This window comes from Dromiciops gliroides, chromosome 1 (assembly GCF_019393635.1).
Source record: "Dromiciops gliroides isolate mDroGli1 chromosome 1, mDroGli1.pri, whole genome shotgun sequence".
Classification (NCBI taxonomy): Eukaryota; Metazoa; Chordata; class Mammalia; order Microbiotheria; family Microbiotheriidae; genus Dromiciops; species Dromiciops gliroides.
The window spans coordinates 482,778,092-482,795,699 of NC_057861.1; the positions used below are offsets into that span (position 1 = coordinate 482,778,092).

A 17,608-nucleotide genomic window follows, 5' to 3' on the forward strand; every position below is an offset into this window, starting at 1 on the left:
AAAAAAGACAGGGTGAAATTTCATAATTCCAAGACATAATTTCAAGAATTCATCCCCACCCCAGTCCAATTTGAATTAGTCCTTTTTATACCACCACCACCCCCCAATCCTTGCTTCTTTTCTCTTCAGAAGAAGCTCTGCAGGCACAGATGAAAGTAGCCAGAGTTCTCAGATTCTATGACTGTCTTTTTATCCTCCCTTCCTCCATTTCTGCTGAAGGAGCAGCCATCTCAAAGGCTTTGGGGAATGGGACATTAGAGATAATTGTTTATACAGGGTAGGGATGTGTTTAGCCTTTATGCATCTAAACAGACAATTATTTTCTGCTGTTTGCTTGTAGAAGCGGCCGCCCAGTGACTCCAGCAGATGGAGAAAGGATATAATCCGTAGGTTATAAGTATAGAGGTTATTGATGAAATGTCACCATCTGTTGGCATCATTAAAATGACATGAGTCACAAAGAGTTGCTTTTGTTTCATCTAGAAGGTTAGTATGGAGTTTAGAAGAAAAAAAAGTTGCTAGATTGTTAGGGGAGAACACACTGAAGTAGGAGGTTTTGGCAGACTTACCAGGAAATATATAAATCTTAAAGAGCTCTACAAATGTGAGTTATTTTTTTTAATTTGTTTTATTTTTAATTTATGGAATGAAACAGCATGTCCATTACATAGTATAATAAAAAAGATAATTGCACATGAAATTGCAAAACTATCCTGTACAACTTACTACTCCTTTTAAACATATAATAGTTATTATGTAAATTTCTTTTTTTAACTTTTTTCTTCCCTCCCCACCCCCGCCCTAGAGATGAGTTAGTTTGTGCACAGACACACATATACATGTGTGTGTGTGTGTGTGTATATATAATATATATACATACATATATATGAACATAGGTAGGAGGTATTTATTATTTCCTCCTCCACAATCTTTGTCTTCCTTCCAATCTCTACTCAAATGTCACTGTCTAGCGAAGCCTTCCCTGATCTTCCATACCCTCTGTGTTGGTGCTTTCTGCCTCTCTTCAATTTTCTTCCTGCTATATCTATTGGTATACATGTTTTCGTCCCCATTTAGAATATGTTTCCTCAGGATGGAGACTTTCAGGGTATTTTTTTTCTTTTTTTTTTGTCCCTAGCATCTGGCCTTTATACAAGTAATACTAATAATAAATAATAACATAATATATAAAAATACTCAATTAATAAATGTTTGCTGAATGACATTTTCTGAATCACAGCCCCATCTGATAGCTCCTTGGAGAAGACACTGGCTGCAGGTTTTGACTTTCATTTTAAAGAATTTTCAGCATTGTGACTTGGTGCAGAAGCAACCCAGAGCTTTGGGAAACCTGGAGCTAGTTATTAATAGGGTCTCAAAAGAAAGCATCCAAGGAAAAATGGCTATTGATATTTTTAGATACCAGGCCTGCCCTGCTCCTCTGCTTTCATTTTTAAACAAGGCAGGGAAGGAAGTGATTGATGCATTCTATAATTCTGTTTTAGAGGATCCCAGTGTGAAATCTAAAAGACACAAATGATCTGGGAACAACTCTTAGAGTGACCTTCCACATAGCGGCTTTCATCTGAGGCAAGCTGGCTTCAAGAAGCAGCAGCATGACCTCAGGGGTTCAAAAATAATACCCTCATAGCAAAGTCAGCCACCTTGCTAGAGGTTGCTGCTCCTAACCCTGCGTGAGATTGGCATTCTCTTCTCTTTCCCCACTTTCTCCCAAACCTCTTCTAAGGATTGGTCTGTATAGGTTGTATTTGGCAATAGATAAATTGCCAAAGAATTTATCAACATTTATCATTCAGTTCAGTAACATTTATTAAGTATCTACTTATGTACTAAGGAGCAGCTAGGTGATGCAGTGCCAGACCTGGAATCAGGAAGACCTGAGGTCAAATCAGGCCTCACCCACTTACTAACTATGTGACCCTGGGCAAGTCATTTAATACTGTTTGCTTCAGTTTCCTCAGCTATAAAATGAGTTGAAAGAAAATGGCAAACTACACCATTATCTTTGCCACGAAAACCCCAAATGGGGTCACAAAGAGCCAGACACAACTTTACAGATGAGAAAACTGAGGCAAACGGGGTTAAGTGAATGCCATGGGTCACACAGTCAGTTAAGTGTCTTGAGTACAGATTTGAACTCAAGAAGATGAGTCTTCCTGACTCCAGGCCTGGTAGTCTATCCACTGAGCCACATAGCTCTTTACAGATAAAGAAAATCGAGAATGAAAGACATTGTTAGACTTAGAGTCAAGAGAAGACTTGAGTTCAAATCCTCCCTCAGTTACTAACTGGATGACCCTGGGTAAAATCACTTAAATTCTTAAAGCCTCTTTTTATCTCATTTCTAAAATGGGGAACAATCATAGCAACTTCTACACAGGGTTGATGTAAGGATCAAATGAGAAAACACGCATGAAGCGCTTTAAAATGCAATATAAATCCCACTTATTATTAGTGTTGGTGTTGTTGACCAGCATCACATTACTAGAAAGTTTTTTGGTTTTTGTTTTTGTTTTGTTTTGCGGGGCAATTGGGGTTAAGTGACTTGCCCAGGGTCACACAGCTAGTAAGTGTTAAGTGTCTGAGGTCGGATTTGAACTCAGGTACTCCTGAATCCAGGGCCAGTGCTCCATCCACTGCACCATCTAGCTGCCCCAACTAGAAAGTATTAATACAAGAACTTGAGCCTAGATGATCCAATTCTAAAATCCCTATGCCACACTGTCTCTCCATGATTAGAATGGGACTTTAGGAGCAGCTAGGTGGCACAGTGGATAGAGCACGGGTCCTAGATTCAGGAGGACCTGAGTTCAAATCTGACTTCAGACATTTGACACTTACTAGCTGTGTGACCCTGGGAGTCACTCAACCCTCACTGCCTTACAAAAGAAAAAGAAAAGAATAGTACTTTAGAAAGATTAATCTGGTGACATGGGCAAGGTAGATTGGAGGAGACATCAGCAACAGAATGGACATGGTGCAATATCAGGAAGATATTGTGATAGCCCCAGGGCGAAAACAATGAAATCTTGACCTAGGATGAAATGGAACGAAGAGGAAATATCAGACAGACATTTACAAGGACATTTTCACTTGTCTCCACCTTCCCCACCCTTAAGTAGAAGTAGGACATGTTTTCTATTGGAGCAGAAGTTTTAATATGAGTTCCTGTTCCAAAGGAGCTCTTGATACAGTGAATAGAGTCAAGAAGATCCAAGTTCAAATCCAGTTTCAGACACTTACTAGATTTGCCTGGACAAATATATCACTTAAACCTGTCACCTTTGGTTTCCTCAGCTGCAAAATAGAGATAATAATAGTGCTTACCTCTCAGAGTTATTGTGAGAATCAGATGAGTGAGATAATATTTGTAAAGTACTTAGCATGGTGCCCATCACATAGTAAGTGCTGAAATAAATGCCTTTTGCTTTCCTCCCCCTGGTAACATGACTAATAACACTTGGAGTGTGGAAAGTAGAATAAGGGTAAAAGTAACAAAATTGGAGTGACGTTGGAGGGCTAAGTAGATTCTGGGTCATATACCTGTATAGGAACTAGGAGAACTCTGAGGTTCTGACCAGTTGTGAAAATTGCATTCAAAGTGCCTCAGGCTAAAATAGCAGCACCAGGGATGAAGATGAAAGTAGAACCCAGCCTCTAATCTCCAATGGCCTAGAATTTCCAAGTTTACCCATGTGAGGCTCCTTCCCTCCTATATGGGTCAGTAAGCATTAGTTGAAGGGATATGATGAGGATAAGGGTATTCTCTTGCTTATGGAAAAAATCCAAAATGGGATATTTTCCCATCCTTTCTTCCATGCCTTAGTTTGAACTATAAAGAGGATAATATCTCTTTCTCTTTTAAAGGGCCAGAGAGACCTCTTCCTAAATTTCTCTCCATTCCTCTATAAATCATACGACCCAAATTTAGGCATCTACTAGATTTTGTGTTTATCAGACATATGGACATCCATCAAAGCGCAGAGGAGTATAGTCATGAAGTAAGCAGCATTTGCACTGTCCACTGGCCAGCAGCCAAGAGGGCCCTACTCCCATTTCTTAACTCAAAAGTATCATGAAATTGGGTGGGGCTGGTAGACAGTGACCTCTGGTGGGAGTTAGGGGCTTTGAGCTAACTCCTTTTGTGAACCAGAAGTATCCCTAATGGTTAAATGTCATCAAGCTACCAGTCATCTCCTGATAGCTTTTAGGCCTCCCATTAACTTTGATCACCAATGACTGCCAACAGCATCCCAAGAGAATTCCCAGTGAAGCTGGGGCTTCACAGTTGAGGAGAGGGTGCCCTATGCCAGGGCCAGCCACCAGCACCCTAACCTGGCTCAGTAATCCTGTGTAGATCTTAAAATGGAATCTCTTCTGGCTCCTTAGAAATCTCAAAAACTGAAGTTAAAAACATTGCCAACTGGTGAATTCTGGAGCAGATATTTCTAAAGTCTGACATCTCTATGACAGGATTCACTGGACAGCATCCAAGCAGCTTGAAGGGTGACATTTGAGATTAGTGAGATTTTAGAACTGGAAAGGACCTTTGAGTTGATTTGTATTCTCTTATATTGCAGATTAGGAAACTGACCCACAGAAAAGTTAGGAGGCTTTCTCGTTATCATCTAACTCTCTAGCAGCAAAGGTGTGACCAAATTCCACATCGCATCCCCTGGTTCTCTCTAGTACTGTTTCCATTATACGTTTCCTCTTTAAAATCTCATGTGTGGGGCAGCTAGATGGCACAGTGGATAGAGCACCGGCCCTGGAGTCAGGAGGACCTGAGTTCAAATCCGGCCTCAGACACTTAACACTTACTAGCTGTGTGACCCTGGGCAAGTCACTTAACCCCAATTGCCTCACTTAAAAAAAGAAAAAAGAAAAAAAAAAAGAATAAAATCTCATGTGTCTATTTCAACTTTAAAAACTAAAGGCTCTGGGGCAGCTAGGTGGTGAGGGGGATAAAGCACCAGCCCTGGATTCAGGAGGACCTGAGTTCAAATCCAGCCTTAGACACTTGACACTTACTAGCTGTGTAACCGTAGGCAAGTCACTTAACCCTCATTTCCTGAGGGGGGTAAAAACAACAACTAAAGGCTCCAAGACCTCAATTGTATTTTTTTAATTCTTGTAGTATCTATACCAGAAATCTGTATCTCTACTCTATCCACCTCGAGTGTAGGTACATCTCTAGCTGTCCCTATTTCTCGCCTCTCTTTTCCCCAATGGAGCAACTTCATTCTGTGTTATATTCTTCTCACAAACAATATTGGTTTACCCATAAGGAATTATTGGATTTAGTTCATGGAATATGAACTCTTACCTTCTCTAGAATTTTTTTAAGCTTCCTTTAAATCTTTAGCCCCTTGGATTAATTTTGTCCCTTGATGATTCTTTGATTTTTTTTAATTTAATTCATTTTTTAAATAATAAACAATGAGAGAATTGCTTTAATTGCTCAGCCTCTTCTAAGAGTGTTTGCGTGTCAAATGCTCTGCATACCTGTTTTATTTTTCAAATAACTCTCTTTCTTTAAAGATACATCTTTTTTTTCTGCTGATGATTGGCCTCAGCTTTGCAGCAAATATTTTGTGAGGTAGCGACTTGAGCATCTTTGTTTTGAGGAATATCTTAATACATTCTTTTCTGCAGTTTCTCATGGCTGCAGAGTAATTCTGAGTTATTCAAGCTGATGTTACTTCACTCTCTTGTTTGCTTTAAAAGTTGTACTGTTTTGGAGAAGCAGCTAGGTGGCACAATGGATAAAGCATTGGCCCTGGATTCAAGAGGAACTGAGTTCAAATCTGGCCTCAGACACTTGACACTTACTAGCTGTGTGACCCTGGGCAAGTCACTTAACTCTCATTGCCCTGAAAAAAAAGACAAAAAAAATTTGTTTCATTTGACTTGTTCTGGAGTTTCCTGCTTTTATTCTACTCTTTCTGTGGAGGCCACAGAATTCTCTTTTTTACTATGATTTTATTTGGTTCATTTCCCTTCATAGAATATGTCTATTATGTTATATTCTTTATTTTAGTTTTTACTCATTTTTCTTTCTATGCTTACGAGTCTCTCCACTAATATGGCTACTTGGGATTTAAATATATGTGTATATTATACATATCTATGTATGTGTGTGTGTCCTTTTTCTATTCAGCTTTTTCATTTTAAGCTATTTTCTTATATTTATAGTAGCTTCTCTCTTGATTCACTTCTACCTGTTTCCTCTCCTTTTCACTGATCCATAAACCCCTGAGGTCTATGATCTTCAGCCTCCTTGTGTTGGGGATATGGTTGTCTGGCTGGTTCCCTGGCCAGAGCAAATTCCATGAGAATGGACTGACACCAGCGACACTTAGAAACCCTTTCCCTTGGACACAGAACTCCTAGGCCTCCCTTTGAACTAATTCTGTCCTCTCCTCCCTCCTCCAACCAGAAAGGAACTTCTTTTAGTTTCTGTAGCTTGGCAGAATCTGTGTCTTTGGCATCTTATGAAGTACAAAGGGGAAAAGCAGAAATCTCCACAACTAAACCCTGAAGCACAGATACAAACCCAAGGTTGTTGATACTGGCTTTTGCATGGCTCAGGACATGGTTGAATATGGGGATATTGTGAGCTCTAAGTATTTTTCCAATATTATTTCATGTTTATTTTATCCTGTGAAGTATTTCTTTCTTATAATAATGTGGATTCAGTTTTAGTTACTTTATATTTGGTCCATGTTTCTTTGGGGGGGGGGGTTAAATTGGAGAGATTTCTGGAAAAGAACTATTTCACCTTGCCTGACTTGTGACCCATGATCCAAAGTTTCTCAAGGTAACAGTTGGCCTCTATATCTACCTGCAGTATTATCCATCAAAATCATAAGGTACTTTGGAGATTGTCCAGGCCATCTTGCTACTTCTAGAAAAAAGAGCACCATACTGTTTCTAGCAGCTGAGGTCTGTACCATTAGACTGTTTCAAAGAAAATTATTTCTACAGACATTTCATTCTTCACTCCTGGGTCTGATGACTGGGAAAGCATAAGATATCCTTCTTTTTAATCTTAACTACCTCAACCCCATATCCATACACCTCCCCACCCCAAATGTTGAAGTTCATTTCTCCTTATTTAAGCCCTGGAAGAGAAGTGACATTCTTCCAGACCATATCACTCTACACAAAACTAATATAGAACAAAACCATAATTATTAACAGGAAATATGGGGAGGGAGCAATACAATTAACTTACTAGAAGAAGAACTGGTTCTTCTCCATAACAACTGCTGCCCTATTGCCCAGAGGTGTGAGGCACAGCCTCCACAGATATGAAGGCTGGGACTCCAAGGGGGGTCAACTATCCCACTCCCATTTTTTTCTTTTTTTAAAGTAATAAACATTTTTTATTTATAGTTTGGGGTTCCAATTATTATCCCTCCTTTACCCTCCCTCCCTTCCCCCCTCCCTGAGGCAGTAAGCAATCAGATATGGGTTATACATGTATGATATTACTATATTAGTCATTTTGTATAAGAAGACTTGAATAAAAGAAAAAAATGTAAGAAAGCAAAAAATAGCATGCTTCAGTCTGTGTTCCATCAATATCAGTTCTTTCTTTGGAGATAGACAGTATGTTTCATCAATAGTCCTCTGGGATTGTCTTGGATCATTGTATTATTGAGAATAGTTCAGTCATTCACAGTTCTTCATCAAACAATATTGCTGTCTCGGTGCACAATGTTCTCTTGGTTCTGCTCTCTTCACTATACATCAGTTCATACAAGTCTTTCCAGGCCTTTCTGAAATCATCCTGCTTGTCATTTCTTATAGAATAATAATATTCCATCACTGTCATACACCACAGCTTGTTTAGTCATTCCCCAATTGATGGGCATTCCTTTGATTTCCAATTCTTAGCCACCACAAAAAAGAGCTGCTAGAAACATTTTTGTATGAATAGGTCTTTTTCTCTTTTGGGGGATGTCTTTGGGATGTAAACCTAGCAGTGATATTGCTAGATCAAAGGTTATGCACAGTTCTATAGCCCTTTGGGCATAGTTCCAAACTGCTCTCCAGAATGGTTGAATCTTTTCACAACTCCACCAACAATGCATCCCAGCTTTCCCACATCCCCTCCAACATCCAATATTTTCTGTTGGGTTTTTTTTCTATATTTGCCACTCTAATAGGTGTGCCCACTCCCTTTTTAAGGTTATCCGTGATGGGATATTCTTGCATTTGTGGGCACAAGGTAGGAAGAATATGCATATGGATGTGTGTGTGTATCCAGCTTTTCACCTCACCCATCAACATTTCAAAGATAAGGCAACCAGATCATATGGTGTCCTCCCTCTTCTAACATCCAAAGATATAACAAGAGCTATTTGAGTTCCCTAAAAGGTGTGGGTGTGGGGATGTAATATTTTAAGAAATTTCAAAACTATCAGGGGAAACAACATTTCCCAATGGAAAACTCTAATGGAAATTGAAATATACAGTGCTTACTTTATCATTCTTCATTGAACTAAACATACTTTTTCGTTGTCTCCTAGGCTAGTAAATTTTGAACTAGAAGGGATGTAAGAAACTTTCTTTTTTAACCCCCTCATTTTACAGGTAAAGAAAGTGAAGCCCAGAGAGGTTGTGACTGTCCCAAAGTCACACAGGTAGTACATGACAGGTGGAAGTTGAATTGATGTCCTTCGACTCTAAAGTCATGGAGTTTTTACTGTACCATTTGTCCTCCTTCAAACAATAAGCTCCAAATCCATCCATCTGTAATGTGACTCTGTTTGAGGTTCTCCAATGAATTTGACAGGCAGGTCTGCCCAAAGCACTAAGCACGGTTCTTCCATTCTTTTGACATAACATGGATAAAATTTAATTGATTAGATTTGGTCAAGATAAAGGCAGCCATGTTGTAATGAAAAGAGCTCCAGATTTGTAATCAAAGGTTGTTGTTGTTCAGTTGTTTCAGTCATGTCTGACTCTTGGTGATCCCACTTGGGGTCTTCTTGGCAGAGATATTAGAGTAGTTTGCCGTTTCCTTCCCCAGCTGATTTTACAGTTGAAGAAACTGAAACAAATAGGGTTAAGTGACTTGCCCAGGATCACACAACTAGTAAGTATCTGAGGCCAGATTTGAACTTAGGAAGAACACTGCTCCCTGTAGCTGTCCAATTACAGGGGGACTTGGGTTTAAATCCTATCTCTCATATTTACCACCCTGTGACCTCAGGAGAGTCTCTGTACCTCTATGGATTTCAACTTCCTCATCTGTAAGGGTTTATATTAAATGATCCCTAAAACCCCACCCAACTCTAAAGCTTTTGTAAAAGTACAGGGAAAAACCTAGATAAATGCTAAGTACATTTGGTGCTGGGTTCTTTTCCCTCCTCCCTACTTTTTTGTAAGTGACTTGAGAATTTGTGTATTTGAAACTTAAAACCACATCCCACTCCCTCTTCCTCCCTCTCTCTCTCTCTCTCTCTCTCTCTCTCTCTCTCTCTCTCTCTCTCTCTCGTTCATTTACTCACTTGCTCGCTCTTTTTTTTTCTCTCTGCCTCTTTAACCACCACCACCCCCAACCCCAGTGCTACAGGGAGAAAATTACTTAAAGCCTATTTTTCTCTTATTTCTAAGGCCTGCCCAAGCTAGGAAGTAGAGAGTACTCAGTGTACAATATAAATTAGATAGGGGACAGACATTTATTTCCAACACAAAAAAGAAATGCCAGATTCACAAGTTCATATTGATAAGACTTAAGCAATCAATAACCTACATCCTTCTGGGAGGTTGAAACTTAAACATCAGAAAAGGAAGCCATTTGTGAGATTGCTGGATAGACATTTTGTATTACACATTGGTTCTGTACTATCTGAGCAATTCCCTCCAGAGTCACATCCTTTGGAAAACCAGGCCAAGGATTGAACTTCTCTGTCTAGTGGTCACTTTCTCTGAGAAACAAAGGAAAAGTTGACAAGGGTGTCTCCCAAACCACAGCAGGCACCAACTAAAAATCCAAGCTCTTCAGATCTCTTAAACTCACCACATCACCTTCCAAGTCTGTCAATCTCTGTATTGCTGTTCAGTAACCTATGATCAGGCAAAGAACCACAAAGCAGGAGAAGGAACCAAAGGCCCTGGTTTGAGCCCGCATAGCTGAGCCCCAGTTCTAGCTGCCGTATGTTCTGCATGCTTCTGTTCATGCTTCTGGGGTAGAAGGAACAATCTTTTCATAAAAGAGTTTTCAGTAGTCCTAACACAGTCTGCTGCCTGCAGCTAGGAGGAAAACACATGACTGAGGGCCAGTCATCGCCTTTCAAAGATCCACTGAATTAGTGTCTGCTCCTGCTCAGCAACCAGTAAGAGGATTGCTTGGTTATCCCCAAAGCACTTGCGTCCTTCCATGCAGAGTTGCACATGTGCTTAGTATGTGCCAGGAACTGTGCTAAATGCTGGGGATTTTTGGCCTTTCACTGTATCCCCAACACTAAGCACAGTACCTGGCACATAATATTGTTCATCCTCCGGCTTCAAAGAGGACCAACAACATCAAGGATGAAGTCTTGACTGCGTGTGAATTGGATCAGCTTCACCATCTCCTCCAGAGTCATCAAAGTCCGGTAGCAGGACAAAAGTCAAGATGACCGCTCACGGCACACGATACAATAGGAAACAAAATGCACGGCCCACGCATTCCACCAAGGATGTCTTCACTTGCTTGGGGTAGATATTCCCCTAACTCACCTATGGGTTTGAGGCCTTTCATTTTAGCTGAGACAGTTTTACCAGGGCGTGGCCGCTGCATATGCTACAGCTTCTCAGAGCCACAGATGAGAGTTGGGTGAAAGGTGGACACCAAAGGTAGATGAGCAGCCGTGAAAAGGACTCAGTGCCAACCCTCTGTGGATATGACTCTAAACAAGGTACGCATAGTCAGCTCTTCAGGACCAATGATGGGGCATTTAGGGGTCTTGGTTTTCTTCTCCTTTTCACAAATCTTTCTTCTGTCATATTTCAAACTATGGGCTTGCAAGTAGATTATTTCACCCCAGTTATTGGGCGGCACCAAGCTTCCATTTCCCCAGGTTTCCTGGTGGGGTGGGGGGTGGGGGTTACTAGTCAAGAGAAAAACCTCCCATATCTGCTTGGGCCTTTGATATCTTATAAGAGTCTATGGGGGCAGCTAGGTGGCACAGTGGATAGAGCACTGGCCCTGGATTCAGGAGGACCTGAGTTCAAGTCCAGCCTCAGACACTTGACACTTAACTAGCTGTGTGACCTTGGGCAAGTCACTTAACCCCAATTGCCTCATCAATAAATTAATTAAAAGAGTCTATGGCACCAGGCTTGTTGACTTGGGAAGAAAACTATGGAAGTTCTCAGGGAGAAAAGTGATTTTACCAGATTTGCATTTTTCGTTAGGGTCTCACATCTACATGATTTTTAACTACCTCACAGGTTTTATGTGAAGAAAGCATTTATTATTTAATGTTCACTCCTTATGATGAAAAAGCTCAATAAATTATTTTGATTCTCAAAGTACTAGACTGAAATGAAAGGTCTTAAATGAATAGTTGTAGAAAGAAAAAGTTTCTATTGTCATCATCTGATTTTCACATTGAACTAGATGGGAGGGAAAATGGTACAACTTTATATGAGGAATCTAAAAAGCTAAATTCAAACTTCAGTTCTTCCACTGACTTGCCTGCATGACCTTGACTAATGTTGACCTTTCTAGGCCTCATTTTCCTCATCTACAAAATAAGGGGGTTAGACTGAGGTGACCTTTATGATTTCTTCTTGTTCTAAATCTATGCTCCATTCAGTTAATTTGCTTATTCTAAGTGACAGCTAGAACAAATATGACTCTGATTTAGCTTTTAGCTGGAAAAATAAATTAGGGGTGAATAACAGATACATGGCTCGTGTAATTGTCTTTGCCTAAACACGTCTTTATGTAAATATATTTGGAGAGTCAATTTTTCAAAATAACACAAGACTAGTGTGTTGTTCCACTCATCCCTATTATCAAAGTGGAAACACGTAACACAATAAATTTGTAGAAATTTCTTTTTGGAAATAACAGTTTTTGAAAAACTGAACATAAGAGCTTTGTAACACATATAGAACATTTCCTCACAGGCTCAGTTCAATAAAACTCAAGTAATTCAGATGACCTACATTAGGCATTTGTAGTCATTTCATTACACATAGAACATAAAATTTCCAGAATTTTTGAAGCCATATTGAAATGCAGGGGAGCCAGGAAGTATTTTTCCTTTCAACTGAAGGTGAAAAAACATGAATGTGTGGAAGGAGCAGGGTGAGATTTAAATCTAAGTAGTTTTTGTTTTTGTTCCTTTTGCATCTTTTACAAATCTAAATTTACCATGATATTTGGAATTATGGGGGTGAAGTGCCCAATCCCACTGCTGGACATGTACCCCACAAAAGTCAGACAGAAAGTTCCCAAATATCCCAAAATATTGATAGCATCACTTATTGTGTTAGCAAAGAACTGAAAACAAAGTGGGTCACCACTGATTGGGAAATGACTAAGCAAATTGTGATATATGGATGTAATAGATTACTATCTAAGAAACTATTAATTCAGAGAACCACGGGAAGCTTTATATAAACTAATATGAAATGAAATAAGTGGAACCAATAAAACAATATTTACTATAGCAATGTTTGGGAAAAATACTTTTAAAAAGGTGAAATCTTTGCAAGTGTCATGGAATGTCTTAAACCCAACTTTCATTGGGGATTTAGAGGGCTCTGGGAATAGAATGTCTTATAAACTATCAAATGCAGTCAAACTGTGTCAGTTTTTCTAAAAAATATATATATATTTTCCTACCATAAGGGAAAAAACCCTAGGGTTAATAATATATATATGTGTGTGTACATATGGAAATAACCTCAATGTAAAAACAAAAGATTTCAATAAAACTAAATCAATTAAAATACTTTGTCACATGAACCTAAAAGTATATTTTGTATAACTTGGTTTGCTGATATGATTATTACAGTTGTTATATTAAATGGAAAATTTTAATTTATCCAGACAGTAATTACAAATAGACTAATTGAAGGTTACTTTTAAATGTCATTAATATTTGTTACAAATGGAACTACCAGCTGCTGAACTTTAAGGAACTGAACATCCCTTAGATTTTGCCAGTTTTTAAGAAAAAGGCCAAAATTTGAGAACAGAAGAAACCATTAATTTCTTATTAGAAGAAAAAGAATTGTTGTTTTCCAGATTCTGTGTCTTCTACTTTTTTAAGCCAATACCAAAAGTCTTCATTTTTAACAAAAGAGCTAAAAAAACAAAGGATAAGCAAAAAATTCATGGAATGGAACTTTTGTCAAATGTCTCATTTTCTGAACCATCATTTTTAGCAATTTCTGCTTTCTCATTTTTATCATCTTCCTAGACTTGTAAAAAAACTGAACTTAGAGAGTTGGATGTAGTGGAAACACCATTTAATTGTGAGTCAAAAGACTTGGGTTCTGAGAACCAGCTTTCCCCTTTGTTAGCTGTGTGACCTTGGGTAAGACAATGGGTCAACATGCATCTATTAAGCACCTTTTACTGCTGAGGTCTAGTAATACAAAGACAAAAATGAAGCCATTCCTGCCCTTGGAGCTCAAATTCTATCAGGAGAGACAACGTGTTAATTTCTATAAGTCTATACACCATAAACACAAGGTGGTTTTGAGTGGGAGGGCACAGCTACACAGAAGATGAGAAAACCTATGTGTAGAAGGCCATACTTGAGTTGAGTTTTGAAGGAAACTTAACCTTTCTGAGACTCAGTTTTCTCCTATGTAAAATGGAAGAGTTATGTGATTGTCACGTCTCTTCTGGCTCTAACATTATAGAATGTTAGTGGTCTTGAAAATAAAATAACTTACATTTACAAAGAGCTTTAAAGTTTACTATTGTCACAGGAAAAGGTGGGGGTCCTTAGGTATTCCTCAGTAAAGAATTACATTCTCACACACAATCCAATTAGAATTAAAATAGTCTTTTATTTGGCACTAGGGTAAATTACTGAGAGGGAAGTCAAAGACTGCACCCCCAAGGAGAAAGTAGTTTATAAACACCCTCCTCCCAGAACTGAAGGAAGGCAAACTCTTTTATAGAGGATAGATGGGGTGTCCACTTGAAAACTGGAAAGTTCCCTTTGTGGTGGGATGGGGAAAGCCTGGATGCTTGTCAAATTCCTGAGAGTCAGGGGGATTTTTTTGGAATGATGGTCCTAACCTCTGGGGTTATCACTATCTCCTAGCTCCTGTCAGATAATAGCCATACCTAAGTGACTTTCCTGCTATAGAATTGTATCTCCCCTTATTTCTTAGGTATGTTAGTCCTGGTATCTAGTTGGCCAATCTAAACTTTAATAGTCCCTTGATTCTTCCATATGTCTGTCCTGTTATCTTCTGAGTCTTTTCTGTCACTATCAAGATCAGTTAATAATAATAATAATGAGGAGGAGGATAATTAATAATTAATAATAATGATGATAATGGTGAAGATAATCAATAATAATAATAAATAATAATATTTAGATAGTTCATTGAGGGCATTAAGGTTTGCAGAGCCCTTTATCTGTGTTATATTTTGATCTTCATATCAACATGATAAGGGAGGTGCTATTATTATCATCCACATTTTACAAAGGAGGAAACTGAGGCAGGAAGTGGTTAAGTGACTTCCCTGGGTCACAGAGCTCCTGAGTGTCAAAGTTGGGATTCAAAGCCAGGTCCACTTTCCACCTGGGCTGAAAGGATCTCACTAGCTCATCAGTTTTCCATGTATGGTCCACGTTCCTCTGTTGAAACAAAACAGTTTTAACATTTATAATAAGACAACATCTGTACTTTTGTTTCTAACAAGAATGATCTCTAGTAGACTGTAAGCTTGCTAAGGGTAAGGACTGGTTCACTTTTATATTTATATCCCCAGTACCTATCACTACCTGGCAGAAGATAGGTGCTTAATAAATTGTTAGTTAGGTGGCTAGGTGGCACAGTGGATAGAGCACTGGGCCTGGAGTCAGGGAGACCCGAGTTCAAATGTGGCCTCAGATACCAACTAGCTGTGTGACCCTGGGCAAGTTACTTAACCCTGTTTGCCTCAGTTTCCTCATCTGTCAAATGAGCTGGAGAAAGAAATGGCAAAACACTTCAATATCTCTGCCAAGAAAACCCCAAATGGAGTCACAAAGAGTAAGATATGACTGAAATGACTGAACAACAACAACATATCCATCTAAAAGGGGCAGCTAGATGGCACAGTGCCTGAAGGACACTGGGCCTGAAGTCAGGGGGACCTGAGTTCATTAACCTCAGATATCTTCTTAGCAGTATGCCGTTAGGCAAGTCATGTAATCTCTATTTGCTTCAGTTTCCTCAACTGTAAAAAAGACTAGACATCAGGGGCTGACTTACCAATGATAAGATCTGCGCCTCATGATAGTTTTTATAGAATAGTTGCAAAATGCATTGGTGAGAGAATAACTTTACATTCTACCAAATTTGATATAATATCAGATTTAGTCTACCCATATCTGTGAACCCCTGATCTTTTGAACTATTAAAGCATTTCTTTGGTGTGTTAAACAAGAACAGGTAGAAAAGGTGATCTTTTTTTAAATGCATTTTATTTTCATTTATAGAATAAAACAAGCATTTCTATAACATGGTAAAAGATAAGTTCATGTGAAACTGCAAATCTATTATGTATAACTTGCTATTCCTTTTAAAAATATAATAAGGTTATCTTGTAAATTTCTTTGTTTTTCTTTTTCCATTTTTTAATTCCCTGCCCTAGAAATTACTACCATTAGATACAAACAGGTATGTGTGTGTGTGTGTGTGTGTGTGTGTGTGTGTGTGTGTGTGTGTGTGTAAAACTATTATTTTTTTTTTGGTGAATCAATTGGGGTTAAGTGACTTGCCCAGGGTCACACAGCTAGTAAGTGTCAAGTGTCTGAGGCTGGATTTGAACTCAGGTCCTCCTGAATACAGGACCAGTGCTCTATCCACTGCACTACCTAGCTACCCCATAAAACTGTTATATACATACTTCTATTTATTAGTTCTTTCTGTGAATGCAAATAGCATTTTTTCATATGTCCTTTATAGTTAATTTGGGTATATATGGTCAAAATTACTTGGTCACTCAAAGTCATTCTTAAAACAATATTGCTGGGGCAGCTAGGTGGCACAGTGGATAGAGCACCGGCCCTGGATTCAGAAGGATCTGAGTTCAAATCTGACCTCAGACACTTGATACTTACTAGCTGTGTGACCCTGGGCAAGTCACTTAACCCTCATTGCCCTGAAAAAAACAAAAACAAAAACAAAACAATATTGCTGTAACTACATACCATTTTCTTTCGTTCTTCTCACTTCACTATTTTGTGCTAGTCTTTCCATGCCTTTCTAAGATCATTTAGCTAGCTCATTATTTCTTATAGAACAGTAGTATTCCATCACAACCATACACATAACTTGTATAGCCATTGCCCAATTGATAGGGATCCCTTCAATTTCCAATTCTTCACCACCACAAAGAGATCTGCTGTAAACATCCCATTCACAAAGTTATAATTACTATTTTTGAATTTCCCTCTATCTTATTTTTACTATTTTCTTTCTCAGTCTCTTTTTACCCTCCATCTTTTACCTTATCTTAAGGAAGAAAATAACCCCTTGAAAACTAGAACTGGGCAAGACCAAAAAATCATCTTTTACAGTCTTTTGCTAGCCAGAGCTAGAATCAGTGGTTCCTAAAAGTCCTTTCCAATTCTAACATCCCACGATTCCACAGGTTTGAAACTTATTGAGTCTGAAGTGTTGATTTGGAAACAACAAGTTTTTCAGAAAGCTGCTGAGAACTGTTAAACTGGCCTTTGATTCAATTGCTCAATCAGTTAAATACCTACTTTGTTAAATACCTACTATGTGTCAGGCACCATGCTTGCCACTAGAGAGATAGATAAGAACATGAAACTGTCCTTACCCTCTGGGAGCTTATATTCTACTAGGGAGATACAATATACATCAGGAAGTGATGGCCAAGGTAGGAAGCTTTGGGAACCAAAGGACAGTAGCTCTCATCTATTTCTCTTGGCATTGAGAAAGTTAAGGGTCTCTTTTTTTTTTTTTTTTTTAGTGAGGCAATTGGGGTTAAGTGACTTGCCCAGGGTCACACAGCTAGTAAGTGCTAAGTGTCTGAGGCCGGATTTGAACTCAGGAACTCCTGACTCCAGGGCCGGTGCTTTACCCACTGCACCACCTAGCTGCCCCCAAGTTAGGGATCTCTTAAAAGAGAGACCAGAGTGTGACGGTGGGCAAGTCACTTTACCTCCGTTGCCTGCAAAAAAAAAAAAAAATTTATAAAAAAAAAAAAAGAGAGAGACCAGACTACTCTGCTATAAGAAATGATGGGGGCCAGCCTTGGATTCAGGAGGACCTGAGTTCAAATCCAGTCTCAGACACTTGACACTTACTAGCTGTGTGACCCTGGGCAACTCACTTAACCCCCATTGCCCCACCAAAAAAAAAAAAAAGAAAAGAA

At 38.9% G+C, this 17,608-nt stretch overlaps 1 protein-coding gene across 4 annotated transcripts in view; it reads left to right on the forward strand.

Moving 5' to 3' along the window:
• SLC24A2 (solute carrier family 24 member 2) overlaps window positions 1-17,608 on the forward strand; it is a 345,977-nt gene that overhangs the window by 277,382 nt on the left and 50,987 nt on the right. The gene's annotated exons all lie outside the window — the stretch shown is intronic.